At 38.7% G+C, this 13398-nt stretch overlaps 1 pseudogene; it reads left to right on the forward strand.

Moving 5' to 3' along the window:
* Positions 1-4920: 4920 nt before the first annotated feature.
* Positions 4921-13103, forward strand: LOC114046972 (annotated as a pseudogene).
* Positions 13104-13398: the final 295 nt, after the last annotated feature.

Consider the following 13398-nt stretch of genomic DNA (forward strand, 5'->3'; position numbering starts at 1 on the left):
AAATTGAGAACATGAGCCAGATCCTCTTTGGAAGCTACCTTATATACTCTCAGAGAGAAGCTCTTACATCATTCCCTGGGATTCAATTAATCAATGTTTCCTCTGTGCATACTCTTATGCCAGATGTTCCTTCCTCAAAAAGAAATGAAAACAGAGATGAGCAGGAAAGCTGAGGAGAGCATCCTGAACCTTGTGGTACTTTGTCCTTGGAAAAAATCAAATGAAGAAGGGTGCTTTATTCTGGCAGGCTAGAAATAACAGTAGAATACTCCCAAAAGGTTTCCTAGTAACTAGGAAGCATTGATGCAGTTCCCTCAGGGGGCCCATTTACATTCAGGTTGTAGCCTGGACACCAAGAGAATCTCACCCAAAGTTTCCTTTTAGAAGCAAAATATAGAAGAAATCAGGGAAATGTGGACAAATCTGAAGGAATTAAAGCACCAGGCACTGTGCTAATCTGTTTGCATGAATGGATTCACACAGTGAAGTAAACCGACCCAAAAGAACATTGTATACAACTGCAATAATAATCTAAATGAAGAGATCACTAAATGGCAGCAGAAGTCTGGGTAATTGAGAATTCAGTAATGATGGATAGATAATGAAACATACCTCTGTCATCTTTGTAGCGAGGTGGGGGCAGCTAGGGTAGAATGTTAAATTCCTGGTCAGAGCAGGTGTTTCTCCTTAAGTGTTAATCTTTGTTACAAGGAAGGTTCAATTTAGTTGGGAGAAGGTGTTGGTGAATATTTCCAGAAATGACTGATATTAAAAGAAGGCATCACAAAGATTTATTATAAAGCTACATATACATGTGAGACCAACACAAGAAGAGAGACTGATAACATTGGAAAGAGGATACGAGCACCTGGATTCTAGTTCTGCCATTACTAATTATTATTTATATGGCTTTCAGTCACTTCTTTTCTCTATGACCCAGTTTTCTCCACTTGGCCATTGAATTAGATGATATTGAAGGTCCCTTACAGATTTATATTATATGATAATGATATGATGATGATGATGATAACAATAATAGTCCCACAGAACCCTCTATGGGCTCTCCAGTGTGCCATATTTTATGAATGTTAGTATCTGTTCCTCAAGATTTAAGACTTCATCATAATGTTCAGTGACCTTGAGCAAGTCAATTTTTATCTTTGGGCTTCATTTTCATCATCTATGACAACAGGGCATTGGACTGGATGCGTTCCATCATTAAGCCTGTATCCAGCTCTGTGGTGTCTAGCTACATATTCCTGCTTTGCCTCAGGGTAAATGGGTTGAGTTAATTGATCTACTACATCAGGAGTTCTGTTGCATTTTCAAAGGGCTTTCTGATCAGCTTATTTACATTGTCCTTATGACTCTCATATGGCTCTTCATATATATAGTAAAATGGTTCTACCTGTGTAACAAGTGGCAGAGACAAGAGATAGAGAGCTAGATAGAAGGCTTAGATTTGGAAGAGAGACCTTAGGTCACCTGGTCTGACATGCTCGTTTTAAAGATGATAACACTGAGGACCAAAGCTAGAAAGTGACCTGCCCATGGGATTTGAGACAGTATGCAACAGTCAAGAGTTCAAACCCAGTTTCTTTAACTCCAGACCCAGTTCTGTGTCCTCTACAATGCTCTGCCTCACTTAGGAAGTATTTAACAACTACTTGTGGACCAATGACTGGAGTTTGATGGAGACCCCAGACCTAAAGGCACAGAATAAATTTCTATTCAATGACTCCAGTCTTACGTTCAGCAGACAAACATAAAAGTCTGCGGAAACCACAAAACCAAGTAAAATGAAGGTGTTTCTATTTTAATTGATGCCTGGAGGTGGAAGAGGGGATTCACAGGAAGTGAGTGTGTATATTATTCTTTTTCTGAATTCTGTGTGAATATTATTCTTTTTCTGAATTCTTTTCTCTCACTTTTATTAGGAAAGGTGTCTGGCTTGTTTCACCTTTTAGTTTACGAAGTGTTCATGTTCCTGACTTGCCCTGCCCATTGCCTTTCCTAGAGCTGTGCAAATGCAGACTGGATGGTTCTGGGTGGTGTTCTCTGAGATGATGTCATGGCACAGAAAGAGATCCAGGTCTGTGGTTGTGTGTGGTGCTTTCCACATTTCTGGAGCAAACCCCCTCCACCTCTCCTCATATCCTGCTCTGTCTCCTTTTGGGAATGACAGAAACCTCAAGCAGATGGGATTTAGCTTAGTCAGAGTCTCTGGGGTGGCTCAGGTTACATTTAAAGGATCTACAGGTCCCAAAGACTGATAGTTCCCCTGTACATGGTGGGTATGGCCTTTCACTTTTGGGCAATTGAAGCCCAGCAATGAGGTTGGTTAGGAAAGAGGTATGTTTTGTAGTTCTTATGGATGATTCAGCACAAACAGGATAGATTTTAAAGAAATATGAAAATGGATATTTACATGCATGGATAGGAGTAGACTCAGGAATTTGCTTTGAAAATACTTCGAGGCTTATATATTGAAAGCCAAGCACAACTTCTACTATAGGAGAAGGGAATGCAATGATCATAGAGGGTAAAGTCATCAAGTTGAAGCCCCTTTTTTTACAGAAGAAAGAAGTGATGCACAAGAAAGTTAAATCATTGCCTAATATGCCCAAGGTCCAAGACAAAGATATATTTGAATACCAAAAATATTTATAGCTGCATTTTTATGGCAGCAAAGAACTAGAAACAAAGTGGGTACCCATGCATTGAGAAATGGCTGAACAAACTATAGTCTACGAAGTTAACAATCAGTTAACAGTAAGGACAATCAGTTTACAGCAAGGAATGATGACTATGAAGAATTCAGAGAAACATGAGAAGATTAGCATCTACTAATGCAGAGTAAAATAAGCAGAACCAAATGAACACACATACACACACGCACACATGTGCACATATACATACACAGCTGTGCATGCACATGTGTGCACACATAAAGTGCACGCACATACATATGCAAACACACGTACACACATGCATAATTACTGAGATAACATGTTAAAAATCATTAAAAGGAAACCAAACTCTAAACAACTGGAAAAAAATAGTCTTGGACAACGGTTATAAAACATGCCTCCTTCTTGTCAGCAGAGAGGTAGGGAACAACTAGGGTAGAATGCTGTGCATGTTGTTAGATGCTGTCATGGTATCTAGTATTTTTACTTAAATTTTTATTCTTGTTGCTTGCTTGTTATAAATGTTTGAGAAAGGAAGTATTTCCAGAAATCACAAGAGGAATCAATAAAGCTCATTGAAGTAAATTACTTGGCCAATGACACATAGGTAGTAAATAACACAGCTGCCCAGGTCCTCTGTTCTTTCCAGTCTTAACATGAACATTCATTAGAGATTTGAAACCATATTGGGGGGGGGGTTTAGTTTTCAGATGAGAGCAGAGATGAACCCTTCTTAGTAGAGAGTGTGGTATAATGGAAAGTGTGTGGGATTTGGGGTCAAGAAACTTCAATTTATCTATCAGCTCAGATGCTTACCATCCGACCATTGGCAAGTCTTTTCACTTTCTGAGCCTTAGTTTTCTAATATGTAAGATGGGGATCGTATTACTTTTATGAAGGACTTCGTTGGGAAAAAAGTAGTACCATATGCCATAAAGCAAAATATTAATAGAGGAACAAAATCATAGAGATGGAATCAACCTTAGAGACCATCTAATCCAACCCCTTTCATTTTATTGAGGAGAAAAATAAAGTGGAAAAAAAGAATGAACCACTATCCTTGACCTCAAGGAGCTTATGATCTATGGGGAGGAGGAAGGAGGAGGAGATAAGATCTATTACGTCCCAGGATCAATATTTTAAATTGGCCACATAATCACTTTGAGGTTATCTTATGTGAGATCTGTCATCAACTCTAGTTTGTTACAGCCATAGGACATTCGAAAGTAGGTACTGTTCCTATGCTATGATAGCAGAAAGCTTATATCAATTTTGACTTTGTATATCTTTCAAATACCTCTACCTCCTTCTTGCTCAGAGCCTGGAGAAGTGCCCACTCTTTCCAGTTTCAAAAGGACACTAAGACAGCTTTTTGCTGCATGGTCTTCTGTCAGTCTACAGGTATTTATCTAACTCCCGCTATGTACTGAATATCATACCAGGTATTTAAAATCAGGTCTTTTTGACTTTAAGTTCATGACCATTCACCATTCACACTGCTTCTTATAAAAGTATAACATAACATTATAACATATAAATAATATAAAAGAAAAGTTACATAAAAGTATAAAATATAATGTTAAAAACAGAAGGGAACTTGAAATATGGAATGTATCAGAAAGGGAATGAGAACATAAAGCATGGCAAGCTATAACCTTAGAAGATATCTTGTTTCATTCCATTTTTATAGTGGATGACACAGTGAACTGGATAAGGGATATGACTGGACCAAGGTCTCATAGTGAGTTTGAGTTTGTGGCAGACCTCAGTTTTACCTTCCAGGTTTCCTGACATGTCTAGCATCCCACCTGCCCCCTGCCCCAGCCCCATGCCAGGAGCTGAAAGTCTAGCAGTGGAGAAGAAATATTGACACACGGAAAAGATTTAATGATATTACCAAGTGAAACTGCGGGAATGAGCTAAGACATGAAAATCTTCTTGTCACACTTGCCTAGTGTACCTTCATTGCTCCCCTACCTGAGCAGGGCAACAGCAATGATGTTTTTCTTCTGGTGTTGTGTTATACTCAGGAGCTGTTAGAACACCTCAGCTGGGAAATGACACTTCTAGCATGCTGGCCTCTTGCCTTGGCCTTTCTCTTGGATGGATCACAGGACACTTATTACTCTGTATTTCTTCCTGAAGGAATGTTTGGTGAAGTAAGCTGTGAGGTTTTTTTCGAACAAGCTTACAAAAGCTACATTCCTGATGAGTTGTGTAATGCCTTGAGATGGTTCTCCGGAACCTCTACCACCCCCATAGGGCCAATTCTGCCCCCTACTTGTTTCCACTGGTCACCCACGCTACAAAACGGGCTTCCATGTGGGGTTCTGACGTGACCAGCCATAATCTCAGCCAGACTTCAACCATCTGCTCCAGTGTTGCGGGGAAAGAGTGAGGATATAGTTTCCATCCATTTTGTGGCCCATATTACTGGAAACTTTCCTCTGAAAAGGAAAGGAGTTATTGGAATTCTGACTGTGTGTGACTAGAGTATGTCTCCCCTCCCCTTTTGGAGGAACAGGTGTGAAAAATTCATCATGTTTCCCCAGTGGGCTTGTTCAGACCTTAAAGATTGCCAGAATTGTGTTAAAAGCAAGAAGGCTTCTGTCTGGCAGAAGTACTAGTCGTCAGTCCATTTCCAATTAGCTATGGGAGATCACTCTCTTGAGTAGAGAATAAATGACCTGGGAAGAGAATATGCCAGTGAGGATAATACAGTCATCTTGACATCTCTGGAGAGTGAGACTGTGCCTGGTCATTTTTGGGGTCATGATGATTCCGAAAGTCAGGATGTCTATTTCCTGCTTATAGAGTGTCTATGTCTGATTCCAGGAATTGATGGATTAGATGGGATATGATCAGGAATGGCCACTGACTAGTCAAAGAACATAAAGGTTACAGATACCTTTAGCCAAGTTTGAGGTGCGGGTGGGGAAATTGCTAGATTCATAGGATCATTATATGTTAGAGATAGCAGAGACTTTCAGACACAGAATGTTAGAACTGGAAGGGATCCTGGTCATTAGGATATCAGAATTGTAAAGACCTTAGATGTCATCTAGTCTAGTAGTCTAACTTTTCAGAGGAGGAAACTGAGGTCCAGAACAAGGAAATAATGTTCAAGATCATTGGTAGTAAGCATCAGAGGTGAGATTCAAATCTAGGTCTGAATACTTTACGCCCAGTGTTCTTTCTACTAAATCATGCCATTTGTTGTTTCCCACACCCTATGTGGACCTCTCCACTTGGAGAAGTGCCCTTGTTCTATCACTTCTAAGGCTTGTTCAGAATTCTTTTCTTATTTTGACCACATCAGTTCAATTTAACAAATACTTTGAAAATGCTTATACCTTCAAAACAATTCCCTATTTCTTGTTCTCATGGTCATATATATAATTATATGTGGACTGTTGTCCACAGGGCACCATGTAATGGTCCATTCAAGTCTTCCTACTTCAAGTGGGATATATATACACATGCATGTATGTATGGGTGAGTGTGTATAGACACACATCTTGTATTTATTTTGTATGGGTTCTATATATACATATGTGTGGAAATAACAGAAAACAAAGGCTCAAGCTTCTGAGCATGTTGATTTATTAAGCAATGCATGCCAATTGCATAACAAATTGGGACGAGGACTCTTCAGTTTGGCACTGGACCCTGAATACAGGGAGAGACAGATTTTTATGCATTAAAAGAAAACAATTAACAGGATATAAACCAGTATACAAGATTAGGTAATCTGATTTCTAATAGGAAGAAAAATTAGGGGCTTTCCAAACTGGGAGGGGAAGAGTGAACAAGTACAATTCCCTGAACAAAAAAAAGAGGTGTCCCCCCAAGTGTTGAATTCAATTTAAAATCAAAAAAGGAAACAGTAACTGACCAGTATGGGACCAGTTTTCAGATTAGACATATGAGTTGCTTGAGTTGTATAACTGTGAGAAAACTTCTTGTATCAGTCTTTGATTTGACTGGGTTTCTGGTCAGCATAATCTAGGTCCTTAGTTAAGAGTATCTAAGGAGCAGGTAGAAGGGAAGCTAGGTAACTCAGTGGATAGACCATTGGGCCTGGAATCAAAAGAGTTCCATCTTCATGAGTTCAAACCTGGTTTCAGATACTTACTAGCTCTGTGACCCTGAATAAGTCACTTAACCCTGTTTGCCTCAGTTCCTCATCTGTAAATGAGGTAGAGAGGAAAATGGCATACCACTTTAGTATCTTTACCAAGAAAACCCCAAATGGAGTCACGAAGAGTCAGACATGACTGAAATGACTCAACAACAATAACAAACAACAACAACAACAAGCAGATGGCCTGGTTTCCCAGCCACTTGGGCCTAGGTTCAAGCAATGCAATAAAGTTTTCTCACAATTCCCATCATTGAATAAAGTTTTCTCACAAGACAGAAATTGGACTAGACCTATAATTGAATAGAAAGGGAATTGAGCTAGCTCCAGAATTGAGTCACAGGATGATTCATTAAATTCCTACAATTCCCTCTCTCTCTCTCTCTCTATCCCACTATATCTATATACATGTTAATGTGTATGCGTGTTATCTCAGTCAATGGAATGTAAGCTCTTTGAAAACAGGAATTGTTTCCTTTTTTTTTCTTTTCATCGCCAATGCCTACCATAGTGTCTGACATATTGTACAGGCTTTAATAAATACTTGGTGTGACCTCACATGTATAATTGAAATCAAATTGCTTGTCTTCTCAAGGGGGGAGCAGGAAGGAAGGAAAGAATTTGGAACTCAAAATTTAAAAAAAGAAGATTGCTAAACTCTTTTACATGTAATTAGGAAATATTTTAAGAAATAAAAAATAATTCTTAAAATGCTTGCTGATTGTTGATTGATCAAATTACTAATTACTACCATTAAATTACAAATTCAAATTCCCTTTCTATTCAATTATGGTTCTAGTCTTAATATAATGAGAAACAAGTTTAAAAAAATAGAAGCCTCTAATGAATACCTTCACTAGGTCTTTGGTGTTATCAATAATATAACATTTGCTTTTTGTTTTTGTTTCCCCTGGAAACTTTTGATTTATGATTTGAACATTGCAGCTGCCTCGTCACTCCCAGGTTTGGCCTAGATCAGGGGTGGGGAAACTGCAGCCTTGAGGCTATATGTGGCCCTCTAGGTCCTCAAGTGTGATCCTTTGACTGAATCCAAACTTCACAGAATAAATCCCCTTAATAAAACTTGCACCCAGTCAAAAGGATGCACGTGAGGACCTAGAAGGTCACACGTGGCCTCAAGGTTGCATGTTCTCCACCCCTGGCCGAGACTATCCCTAGTGTGAGTTTGGTTTTGTTGTTGATTTGGCCTTTACTTAGCTCCTCCATAGACTGATAGAGAAGGAAGGGGCAGTTTCTATCATAACTTCAAATCTCTCGATTTGAATCTCCACTGCTTTTCCAGTGCCTCCTTTTGGAAGGTAGTGGTATTATTAGTCTTTTTTTCCCATTGTGTTGCCAATAAAGGAGATATCATGGGGTAAACTTGGATTTGTAATTAGAAGACCCAGGCTTTACTCCTGGCTATGGCACTTACTAGCTGTGTGAATTCAAACAAGTTTTCCTTCCCACTCTGGCTTTCAGTTTCCATATTTATAAAATTGTGGCACAGGGCTAGGTGACCTTTATGAACTCCTCCAACTTTATCATTTTGTGGTTCAATTCAAATCCTTGATTACAATTTATTTTAATAATGAAAGAAAATGACATTTGCTATAAAAATCAATAAATGTAAGTCAATCAGACAGATGAAGCAAATGTGAGAGTGTCAATTCTCTTCATGATGTGAATCTATCAGAAGATTGGTACTTGTTAGGTCTGGTACTCCAAGAATTTCCTGGTCTATTTTTGACACTGTCATGAGGGAAAAATATAAGAATTTATTGTATATGTCATTAAAAAAAAACTTTGGTCATTGTCTAAGTCATGATGAGGAGAGATATTGAACTACCTTTGAATAAGTGAAGTTTCTATGGGGAAAGTTGGTTTGTCAATACTAGTCATTTACCTGTAGGCATTTATGATATATGGAAAGCCGTGGCCTGCCATTGGCCTTAGCGATAGTTTGTTGTGTCCCAGGAGAGGAAGCAGAGTCTTGCTAATCTGTTAATCTGTCATTGGCCTTATCTGAGTAGGCTCTGTCTTTTGTTTGGCTTTGTACAAGAACTGGGATAGAGGAAAGCAAAAAACATGCAATATGGATGTGACTGCCCATTTACTCTTAAATCCAAGCAACTTCTAAAACTGAATGACTTATTTAAGAGGAGAATATTAGAAGCCTCCCTTCCCTTAACCCCACAATATTATTTGGGGAAAGAGCCATTATGGGTCTCTTTGAATCCTGGAAGGTCATTTTCTTCAGCTACGTGCCACAGATGCATCATATTGCTAGATGATAAGGAATCAATGTGATGCAATGGAAGAATGTTGCATTTGGAGTGACAAGATCTGGGTTCTAATCCTGACTTTCCCAGTTACTACCTGTGTAACCTTGGCCAAATCACTTATCTATTGTGGGCCATAGGTTATTTTTTCCATCTATGAAATGAAGATGTTGCATTAGATGACCTCTAAGACCTCTTTGAGCTCTAACTTTATGATCTTATGATCTCTGAAGATATCAACAAGGTAGACAGCTGGGTAGTATAGTGGATATAGTACCAGGCCTAAGGTCAGGAAGATTTGAGTTCAAATCTGGCCTCAGACACTTACTAGCTGTGTGACCCTGGGCAAATCACTTAAACCGCAACTGTTCGCCTCAGTTTCCTTTTCTGTAAAATGAACTGCAGAAGAAAATGTCAAATCACTCCAGTATCTTTGCCAATAAAACCCTAAATGGGTTTACGAAGAGTCATACATGACTGAAATAACTGAATAACAACAGCAATGAGATCTCTGAAGAAAAATATAAACGATGTTTTGTCACTTGAAAAACTTGGAATCTTTGCAGGGGCACAGGAGTTACTTACAAGAAAAATGATAGCAGAATATGAGACCATGTATAAACAAGTGTTAACTTACGCAGTTCAAACTGTAAACACTATTGGAGTGAATTTAGAGAAGGTAGACATCAGTGTGTGGACTTTAATAGGGAAAGTAGGCTTCTAGAAAGAAGTCAAATGTGAGTGGGCACTGGAAGGATGGATAGGATCTGGAAAGAAAACTCTGTATCTCCTCACTCCAACTGCCCCCAAAATACAGTACTCATTACAATCACGTAGGTTATATTTCCAAATCAATTTTTGCACAAGAATGGAAATGTCTCAGAGCATTCTTTTTAATGGGAGGTTCTTTATTTTCTGGTCCCTGTGTGACTATCAATCTCATTTCCTGAACTTATGGAGTTGATTAAAGTAAGATATTTGATAGATTATTCATTATTAAGCAACTGCAAAGTTGAATTTTTAGAAAATGTCAAGGGAATGATCTTAGTCCAGTTGAAGGAGTAGTGACAACCATCAACACTGCAAAAATGGGTCACTCCTTCCTCTCTTCCTATCCCATAATCCTCTTATTGGAAGTTTTGAAAATGTTTTGCTTGACAGCCTTCTCCTTTATTGACACCCTTGTTGGAGAGCAAAGACATACACAGACTGTCTAAAGACAGTATGCTCCTAGAGGCTTTATAAAAATATTTTCTAAAACATCTGTTGTCTCACTGTTAGCATTTAACCCAACACTTAACATGGTGCCTTGCGCATAGTAGGTCCTTCATGGTGTTTAAGTCAATGGAATTTAGCAACAGCTGAAAATTCAGGAGTGTTTTTATGCTTATGAAACTTCAGAGCTGGAGAGGACCTTAGAGAATAACTAGTAGATATGAATGAGTGATTGAATAAATAAATGAAGGAAGGAATGACTGCTAAACTCTAGGGGCACAAATATAAAAAAAAAATAGAGATTCTCTCTGACCTCAGAGAGCTTATATTTTTGTGGGACAAAAAATACTCAAAGGGGAGTGATAGCTTCCTGATTAGGGCTTTGCTGGAATAGATTGGCACAACATATCCAGGAACAAAGGTAGAGTTAGTTTAATCACATTTCATGAGTCCAGAACTTAGGGAGAGAGGGAATAGGAGAAAGAAAGGGGTGTAGGATGCACCCATGTAGAGATAAAGCAACTAGTGTGGAGGATATAGCCAGAAGGGAAGCATGGCAGGGTCTTTTCCTAAAATAGTGGTCTGAAAGAGCCAGTTACAATTAGAAGAATAATCCCCAGGGTGAAAGTTTATCCAGAGTAGAAAGCTGGTTTGGAGGAGAAGGCCAGAGAGTTGGGAATGATCCAAATGAGACTTTGGTTGCAGCGGTAGAAAGAATGTTTGATGTAAAGTTTGAAAAGCATATACCATATAGTTTAATCCTCTTATTTTTATAGAAAATGAGACCTAGACAGGGAAAGTGACTTGCCTAAGCTCACAAAAATTTAAGTGGCAGATTGGATTTAAAAATGATATCCAATACTTTTTTCCCCTTGTCATTAAACCACAATGGGAGGCAGTGTGCGTGTATATGTGTGTATAATGTGTATATATATACATATATATAATATACATATACATTATATATACATATTGATATGTAATATATATTATATGTATTAAGAAGAATATTGATTCTAGAATTAGAAGACCTGGGTTCAAATCCTACCTACGATGCTTAGTACCTATATGACAATGGGCAAGCCATTTAACTCCTCTGGATCGTGTTTTTTTCTTCTGAGAAGACCAGAATAGATGGACTTCAAGGTCCCTTCCAGCTCAAGTTCTTTACAATTCACTGTGTTTCTACACCTGGGTTTAAATCTGTGATTTGCTATTTACTATCTAGGTGACTTTGGATAAGCCACTTCTCCCCTCTAGGCCTTGGTTTACTTATTTGTATCATAAAAGGCTTCTGTTTTGATAATCTCTAAAGTACTTACTTTAAGTTTTAACATTCTTGATGCTGTGAACCCATAACTTCAGCCTAAATGCAGTCTGTACTGTAGTGGTGGGCAGTATAAACAAATTTCTCCATTAAAGTGGCCTTGAAAAACTGTTTACTGAGCACCTGTTTTATAAAAAGGAATGTATTTGTCATGTGAGGAATACAGAAAAATATAAATATCAGTACTGGGACTCAAAGACTCAAGGAGACGAGACAAATGTAAAAGGATAACCAATGATGTTTAACAGCATCTATGTGGCAAATTAGAGCTTAAAATAAATGCAATAGAAAATCACTTTGAAAAAAAGAAAAGAAAATCATTTTGGGCAAGAAACGCTTCACAGAATAGGTGGTCCTTTGGGTCATAGATCTATAGATTTAGATTAGGAAGGAATGGAGGGAAAAGTTGAGGTCAGGCTCCTGGGAACCAGCTAAGTGTTGGGCCTTTCTGGGGTGCTTCACTGGGGCCAGAATGGCAGGTTCCACCATTGCCTCCCCACCCCACCAGTGTTGATTTTCAGAGCAAAAATAGATGTTGGAGTTGCTCATGGTGATTTAATCCAAATACGTAGGTAATGAACAGTCTCGGTATATGGCTGACATACGCATTGGGAGTTCGTTTGCTTCATGCTGTCTTGCTCAGCATTCCCTGCTTCAGGGTTCCTGTTGCTTGGACCTTAACAAATATCATATGCAACCTGGGAATGTACACCTTTTGAAACCCCTGACCAGGGTAAAACTAGGCTGCTACCTCACTGGAAACAACTGGACTGGGGAGTATGGTTTACTTCTTCACAATTTCTTGAATAATTCTATGTTTTATGGCAAGTTCCTGCACCAAGTATGATCCTAACCACTTCAGCTCCTCTCCCAAGTGTGCTAATTCCCCAAATGCCGCAACTGCACAGTGGTCGGATCTTTGGTATTAATAAGTACCAAATAGAAAATGTGAAACTGAATCATTCTGATCAGAATTTTGTGAGTACTGCTTTTCCTCCTGCTGTGCTGTTTACACTGCCACGTTCAATGGGAAGTTTTTGCATTCAAGGTCTAATACTTATACGCTATTTGGAAAAGCAGATGTTTATGAGAAGATCTCTCTCAGTATTTACCATATCTGCTAAATTTCTGCAGAAGTTTTCCAGGAGACACAAAATGATTAACAGTACAGTTAGAGCAGAAAAGCTCTGCACAATGACATAGGCATCTTGAGGATAGGAGTAACTTAGCTTATGATGAAGGGGTGCTATGTAGGAAGAGTTACCCCAATCAGTCACAGTCAAGTCAAAGTATGTTTATATATGGACCAGAATCATACTTTACAAAGGTCAAATGTCCTATTCCTAAGATAGCCAGATCTTTTTTGTTTTACAAATGTACTCTTTGTGTTTTCTGACTTACTGTTTTGTATCTAGACCTGGTCAGTTCTGGATGTAGCAGAGGACTGATGTGTCCTGGTGATGAGGAGGTAGAGAAGAGGAAGTAGTAGTAATAGGAGCAGCAGCAGCAGCAGCAGTAGTAGTAGTAGTAGTAGTAGTAGTAGCAGTAGTAGTAGTAGTAGTAGTAGTAGTAGCAGTAGTAGTAGTAGTAGTAGTAGTAGTAGTAGTAGTAGTAGTAATAGTAATAGTAGTTGTTAATTGTCTAGTAAAAATAACTTTTTCCAGCCATGGTACAAAGTAAGCTACTATACACAGCATCTCTCTCTCTCTCTCTCTCTCTCTCTCTCTCTCTCTCTCTCTCTCT

Source organism: Vombatus ursinus, unplaced genomic scaffold (genome assembly GCF_900497805.2).
Source record: "Vombatus ursinus unplaced genomic scaffold, bare-nosed wombat genome assembly UNPS02014786.1, whole genome shotgun sequence".
NCBI classification, from domain to species: Eukaryota; Metazoa; Chordata; class Mammalia; order Diprotodontia; family Vombatidae; genus Vombatus; species Vombatus ursinus.